We start from the raw sequence: 8,352 nt of genomic DNA on the forward strand, positions 1-8,352 counted from the left end.
TTTTATGTATGCTTTTGATTTTTCTTAAAGATCTTGAAGTGTTTCTTGGATTTAAGGGACATAAACATTCTGTGCAGACATCTCTTTGGAACAATCTTCATCCAAATCAAGTATTTGGCACTCCTTTTATCATCAAAGAAATGGATTGCCTCACAGCCACTATGGATGAAATTGCTAGTGTACATTCAAACTTTACAACTCCCATTATAATTGAATAGGGGAGATTCAGTGGATTTGCTGGATGGTTTGATGTCCATTTTCGAGTGAGCAAGCTGACCTTGTTTCTATAAAATATAAGAGTCCTTTTATTTTTGTCCATAATGCTGCTAAATTTTAGTTTATTTGTTTTACAGAGTTGACTGGATTTCATACAACCAAAATTTGTGTTTTTGGCCTTCCCAGGGAAGTCCTTCTAGCCCATCTAACCATGAGGTTGAATTGACAACAACTCCTAGTATAGACAATTCAATGCACTAGGGTCAGCAGGTTCGGGAAAATTTCGTTGTCCTTTTCAACATGTAATTTGTGCTTTTGATATTTGCTACTTTACTTTAGTGATGCAGTTTGATAAAACATTTATGTTTCTCTCTCAACATAGGTGTTTCTGTTGCATCCTCCTATGCGAGTAATGAGAGACGATGTCCTAGAGGGGACTTTTTCCATGACTCGCTCCAAGGAAAACCATCGTTTGATGGATGTCCAATTTGTTTATAAATCAAAGCTATCATCTAGGGAGACTATTGATCCTGTCACAAAAGCCTTTTTGCATAGAGTAGATGGAGGCATTCTTGTTTGGAGGCACTGATACATTTGCAAAGATGGTATAAATCTTGCTTAGATAGATTGGATATACTAATCTATCAGCTCTGAATTACTAAAAATTTATAAGAGCTCATATATATCTCCATTGTAAGGTCTTTAGTATATTGAGGAAATTGACCAGTTTCAGCTAGCCTGTTAGTGTTGTTAAAATTGTTATTGTCAAACTAGAAGTATTTCAGTTTGAAATTATTTTTCACAAGGAATGCATCAATATCATGTTGCAATTTTGACAAATTTTGTTTTTATTTCCCTATCCATTTTTCAACAAGGGCATATGATTCTCTTAATATTTGTATATTATTTAATATGGCAGGTTTGTTCAGTTAATAGTAAAATCTTAATCTACTACACTTGGAAAGGACTGGAGGCATTAATTTCTTTTTGAAACACAGAAGCTTCCATGATCTTCAAAGGAAACATAATGCTGAGTAGTATGATTAATTTTCACTATTTGAGTATATTTTCTTTAAACTAAAAAGAACAAACATATAAACCATAGTAGAAATCCTTAAGTATCAAGTATATTGTTAATTATTGTTGCCTGGAGATGGGCAGGTTGAAGTTTTGAATCATCATTCATTCACAATTCCAACTTTCCGTGTGCATAGTTCTGCCCATTCCCGGGGACGAGGAAACAATCATTAGGATTCTGTGTGGTGCATGATGTTTGCCAGCAATGATGTCGACAATGAGAGTTGTGTTTCATGTTAATTTATGGCATCCATTGGCTCATCAAGGTTGTTGGGACTTTAACCAATATTGGATGTGGACACAGTATTTCTACCCTTGGTTGCTTGTCCAAATTTAAACCTTAGTCACTGACAACAACTACTCAACATGTCCCCATACCACAACCCATGGACTCAACTATGCAATGAATTTTACCAACATTGATTCAATTTTTGGAATGGGGTCTGATGGAATATGGTTTAGAAGCTATTATTTTCCATATTGCATATCAAAACTTGGTTAAAACTACCATTGATCATACTAACAGATGCAAAAACATTAATATTTAAACCAGACAAGAAAAATGTCCATTAAAATTATGATTCACTTCAAGAATAACATACGTTGAGATGGTTGATAGGGGCTTTGGTTGTGGCAGATCTACGAGGCCCTGCATTCATTTATCGTCGACGTCAAATACATTTAATGATTTCAACAACAAATACAAGAGAACATGCCTCAAATCCAACTGGAATAACAGTGAGCATAAACATTACTCTAGATTCAGATAGAACATAATTTTACCTTGTAGCTGGGATGTAATTCCATGTTAGTGGGCTTGCTGGCTGTGACCATGTATACTGTTGAACTAAGGCTTCTGTGATCCATAGTTTTATGAGAAAAAAAATTGGCGTAAATCACATAATGATACTTTTTTCAATGCGTTTCGAACCAACAAATGTGGTTCATCGTCAGGACAAGTTGAAGAATCAGATCATGGCTGCATGTTAAATAGGGAGAGCAGATCTTCCAATGGCTAGGTTTGACCAGAAAATGTCTATATCGAATTAGACATTAATGGCATTCAGAACATTAAAAAATATTATATTAATAATATTGATATTAAACACTAATTATACATTGAATAACTATTTATCTAATAATATTATTATAATTAAATAACTTTATCAAATATAATATTATTCCTTGTCCCCATCCCTTGGTCCAGTCGAGTTGGCTAGTAAATTTAGTCGTTTCATGATCAAATATAGTTGTTGGTCCAATTTAATCCAATATAGTCATTTTCCTGTCAAACCTAGCCATTGGAAGATCTGCTCTCCCTATTTAACGTGCAACCATGATCTGATTCTTCAACTTGTTCTGAACTTGTTGGTCGGAAACACGTTGACAAATGTATCATTATGTGATTTATGCCAAAAAAAATTCTCATAAAACCATGTATACTACTTTTCATGCCTTGGACAAGTGAACGGTCTGTATGTTACACAAGATGCTGACCTAGTCTTGGTCATGGGAATTTTTGTGTTGAAACCGCCTATTTTTTTGGAGTGGTTGATTGAGCGGCCAAGGTTTTTGGTAGAATTCCATGTACATTTTGAATACTATTAGTACCTAAATGAAGAATTTTATCCCAAAAAAAAAAAAGCTATGTTAGGATTCATTTTCAAGGTTACCGCTATTCTAGTTAATGTTAGTTCTGGGAAAATATGCAGTGCCTGAAAGCTTTATAATGTTGTTACGTTTTCAGGCCTCTTAAAGCTGAATTTGTTTCCTTTAAAGTTGATGCTTATAATGCATCATTGCTAAGCTAAATTTGTACCAATTCTTTTCAGAAGATGTACTGCCTCCACGCACATCATAAAATGTTTGGACTGCATATATGTGCATGGGCCACTGCATTAGGGTACAATGATACTCTGACCCAAACAAGATAAACCATGCCAAACTCAGGAAAAGAGATCAAAACTGCCAGGTGATGCCCATGTCCTTTGGAAGCAGCAACAGGGTATATAGATCCTGACTCAAACGAGATAAACCATACCAACCTCTAAAAGTGAGATATGGGGAATGCGCAATGCCACTGAAGGTCCCCTGCAATTTTTTCTGAGAAAATTGTATGCACAATTAATGGCAATATTTTTTAAAAAAGACGAGTCATTTTTTGCTTTAACGTAAGAGTGCCCTAATATAAAGGAAATTCCAGATTCCCTAGCCTGAAAAAGTTCTTGCAACTCATCCTTTACATCAGAATCAATATCAGGACTGCTAGGTAGCAGAAATCAGACTTTCCTCCTCTGAGTTAGATGAGGAGAGTCAGTTTCTATAAGATCATGTATGCTTTGGATGGTCTGTGATGGAAGATGGGATAGATTAACAGACTGTATGCTCTCTTCTGTTGTTTCGTAACTTATAATTCTCTCCAAGCCTTGCACAGGGGTTCCAATCACATCCATTCTTCCATCTGTAGAGTCTGCAGAGTAATTGTCACTTGAGCAAGAATGTTTTTGTTATGAACAACTGAGGTTGAGAATAAGTTGATCCTCAAAATCATCAGTATCCCCATGGACATCGTGGTAACCATATCGAACAATGCATCTGTATAACCTGTACTCTTTAGGAAATTAGCCCCTACGCGACCAATGAGAAACCATTCTTCTGGGGGAACATACGACACTGGCACTGATTTAATGCATATAAAGACAAGCACCTGATGGAACGCTGGAAGATTTGTTACAAAATGTGTAAAATTTGTAGGTATCCCAGTGACAAGTTTTATGTACATAAGGCAATGATTTCAACCCGGACCAGATTAAAAGCAACAACCACAAGCTGCCAAATGGCATACAAACAACAAGGAACAAAACAATTTCCAACATAGCGGCATGATATACAGAGACCAGCATCTCCAGATACCCATTTTAAATTTTATTTTTGAACATGGTGGAAAACATATATGCATGTTAGATTTGTTCTCAAATGTAATTTCCAGGCTTCTTTCTCTTCACTGTCAAATTCTCTTCTCAAATGTTTCGAATTCTCTTTTTTTGGTTATTGCATTCCCTTGTCTACCAATTCTTGTTTAGTCAATTTAATGTTCTTAAATTGTCAGCATAAATTATTGACCAGGGCAGGTATACTGATGAAGCACGAGTGCACTATATGTGATAGAAGTTATTTTATGTCGTTAAGATATTTATGTTACTGTTAAGGTCTAAATTTAGAATTAATATGGAGATGGTATTACTGTCTATATTAGAGTATTGTCCCTAAAATCTGTTAGCTGGTTATTCTAAAATTAATCTCAATTGAATCAAGTTTTGTGGATGGTTGGAGAGTGATCCTAAACTCTACTCTGTTAGACTATTTTTTATTTTATTTTGAATTTTATGCTGCAGCCAAACTAGACTAACTATGAAAGCATGTGCAAAAGAGATCTATTCTATCGAATTGGAAATGAATGATGCTTGAATTCAGTTGCCAAGAAAAAGATTGTCACTCTTTAACTATTGCAGCTTCACTCAAACAAGAACTAAATTGATAAGCTATAAAACAACCAAACTGTGAAATGAGATAGCTGAATTATACTAGGTAGAAAGAAAATGAGATGATCAAATTATACTGGGTAGAAAGCAAATGAAATTGTTGATTGCAGATAACAATTTAATCGCAAATTCCATTAGACTGCATCTTAAAACATAAAATAGAGCATCCATAATTTAACTCTAAGAAATCAAAGGAAATCTATTTGCAATGGATCAAAGACTTGAACTAAACGTTGGGGCCCTCCACGAGACAGTCAACAATCTTTAATCAATGCAGCATGGAAAGTATGAACCAAAGTCTATTAATCGCAAATAGTTTTGACAGGATGTTCTTCAACAGTTGCATACAACGGCACACACCAAAACACAGAGCGGCCATTGTTCTTATAACATTTCTTCAAACAATAGTAGGACATTTTTAAGCCTACGTATCTTCATTACGATCCCTATTAAACCAAACTATATCGCTTAATCATCGATTTGCTATTTGGAAAAGCAAATCGATAATATTTCGTGAAATTCAGACTCTGTTCTGACATATGATCTTGCAGTTGACTTTGAGGTTGATCATATTACAGTGTGATTTTCTTGAAGGATTGGCTTGAGAGAATAGGAAAGAATCCATGAGGGGATCATTCCTCATCTATCCATATCTTCTTTTGTTGCGTTGGTGCACTCGAACCCTGTCAATAATGGAGGTAGTTGCGAATTTGTGGATTAGCTACAGAATCAGGTCAATTCTGTCGTTGAATGAAAACTTTAATAAAATAATAAGGTATATAGACAAAATATGAAAAAGAGGACATGTAAGTGCTTACCTTAACAAAACCTTATGTTTATTGCATTTATTTAGGTGATAGGAATAGGAAAAAGGAAGAAGTATAGGCAAAAAGGGTGTCAAGGTAAAGCAGTCCTTGGACTCTACATTCCCCCACACTGGAGGTTTTGTATGTCCTCATACAATTCATCATTGTCATTCTCTTGTGCCTTTTGGTTATCACATTCAGGATTCACTTTCTTCTTCTTTTTGGCAACCACTGGCATTCTTGGTTTCTTCATGAGGATTTTCTATTTATGATTGATGATTTCTCTTTGCATTGCCCTATTTTCTTTCTTCAACTTCTTGTTATTTTTGTACCATAAACTCAAGTGAAGAATAAGGTTGTCACTCTTTGCAATTTGAATTCCATTATGTGCTTTCAGTGTTTGATTTTCATTTTTGAGGTATCTGTTCAATGTCTCTAGCTCAAAGATTTCTTGCTTTAAAACATTAGATGTTGAAGGTTCTTGTGGCTCATTGAATTGATTACTTCCTTCTCCTAGACTTTGGATTGACTCTTTAGTTGTTTCTTCCTTCCTTTCTAATGACTCTATGTAGTCATAAATTTCTTGTTGAACAGGATCAACACCTGGACTATGTACTAGACTTCTTGGAGGTGAAATGAAGGGGGGTGATGACACCCTTGGTGACAGTTTTGGTGATTCTTCTGGAGAGTCTACAAGGTCTTCAGTCTGCTCCTTCACCTCAAGATCGATATATTCTGCAGCTCCTAAGACTGCTTGTTGCACCGTGTTTAATCTGATACTTCTTCTTAGACCCGAGGTCGGTAATCCCTGAGTTTTCCTCTTTTTAGCTTTTGGATTCTCTTTCTGAGGAAGGATCTTGGTTTGGGATAAATCCTCTATTCCTTTGCGATATTTCTTTCTTCTAAGATTCCCTTTTTTCATTTTCTGCAAAATATCTACTATGGGTAGGTCATCCTCTGATAATTCTTGTTGAGACTGGCGTTCTTTTTTTTTCCCAAGGAAAAATTGTAATCTTCCATTAACTTGAAAAATTACATGTAGTAGATGCCATAGGCATATGCATAACTGCTGGTCGAAACCAGGTCAATAGTTTGTCAAAAAATATATATATGTGCTGAAGCCATACCATTAGAGTGTTGTACATATTCACCACACAGGGTGTTCAGAGTTTGCTTGCAGTAGATAAATAACATATCATAAATATATACATATATAAAAAACTGAGTTGTTAATGCCCATCAAAAATTTTGTGTCTGGTCCCTCCAAGGATATGTTCTGTCAATGTATGGCTGATGATAGTATTGATATTGATTTGTTCCATGTTGTTCTTGTATCATCCACAATCCTTTGGGTTTTGTCGTGGCCTCCTTGGATAACTTGTCAGCATCCTCGTTATGTTTCCTGTAAATGTGTTGATAGATGATGGATTTAAATTGGGCCTTGTAAACCATAATCTTGTCCAGAATGTTTCTAAGTGAATGAGCATGACAATTATTTATGTTATTAAACCAGTTTATGATGATTTTCGAATCCCCAAATATCTTAATATTATTGCATGAGTGTGCAAGTGCAAAATGCAATAAGTGTCTGAGAGTAATCAATTCTGCAAAATTGTTTGTACCCTCTCCCAAACCCATCTTGATTTGGTAATAGTGTTGATCAAATAGGTATGAAATAAAGCCTCCCGCACATCCATGAGATTGGGCTGCTCCATCGAAATATGCCCATGGGAAAGTTCGATCTATAATTTCGGGGGCATGAGGTCGTGATGTAGTAGTCTGTGTCTCCTTGGGGATGTCTTGATATGCAGCTACAATTTTTGCAGTAATGACTGGCCATCGTGTCGGAGATCCTTGAGAGATGATGTTATTTCTGGTCAGCCATTTATTCCAGCAAATGAGGAGGGGTAAGCATCAAGACTTGTTGTCTAAGTTTTCAACATTCCAATTGTTCCATGCTTCAATGATCGAGAGTCTATGCCAACTGCCTTGTTTTTTGAGGAGTTGTATTATTTGTTGCTACAGCTGAATAGTGAGAGGGCAAGTTAAAAAAAGGTGTTCATTTGTCTCTGCTGCTTGTGTACAGAGGACACACCAATGTGGCCCAAATTGTGATCTGCGCATAAGATTTTCTCCGGTTGGAGTCTTGTTATTGAGCACATTCCACATAAAGAGTCTAGCTCGTGGGGGTGCTTTGAGTTTCCAGATTTTTGTCCACCAATCTAGGAGAGCAGGTGGTTTACGATCCATTAGCAGGTTTGGATATCCCACTTTGGGAGAGTATTTCCCATGCTCAGCCGAGGTCCAAATGAGTTCACCATGTCCCTCAGTAATGCAAGCATGTGCTTCGTTGAGGGAATTTATATAACCCTCCCAATTTTGGTGCCAGTGTTCGGGAATGCCCAGGTGTCGTGCAGATAACTAGGCTTGTTCAAAAATGGAGTTGTTCTCCATGTCTACAATCTGGCTAATTACCTTAATCTACCTCTAGTTTAGGTATTGGATGAGATCCGGGGGTAGATGATGCATATTTCCCCCACCAGACCATGGATCCATGCCTATTCGTGCCATATTGCCTTCATTGATTTTCCAGGAAATACCCTCTCGAATGCTGGGCATAGTATGGAGGATGGATTTCCAAACGATAGATATCCCAGTACGTGGCCAAGTTGGGATGTGAATCCAGTCCATGAGATGTTGAGGCCAGATGT

At 36.4% G+C, this 8,352-nt stretch overlaps 1 pseudogene; it reads right to left on the reverse strand.

The window, feature by feature from the left end:
* Positions 1-3,314: 3,314 nt before the first annotated feature.
* Positions 3,315-4,075, reverse strand: LOC149219720 (potassium transporter 7 pseudogene; annotated as a pseudogene).
* Between the last annotated feature and the right edge of the window lie 4,277 nt (positions 4,076-8,352).

Source organism: Pinus tabuliformis, chromosome Q (genome assembly GCF_031772625.1).
Source record: "Pinus tabuliformis cultivar Carrire ecotype Pingquan chromosome Q, CPIR1, whole genome shotgun sequence".
NCBI classification, from domain to species: Eukaryota; Viridiplantae; Streptophyta; class Pinopsida; order Pinales; family Pinaceae; genus Pinus; species Pinus tabuliformis.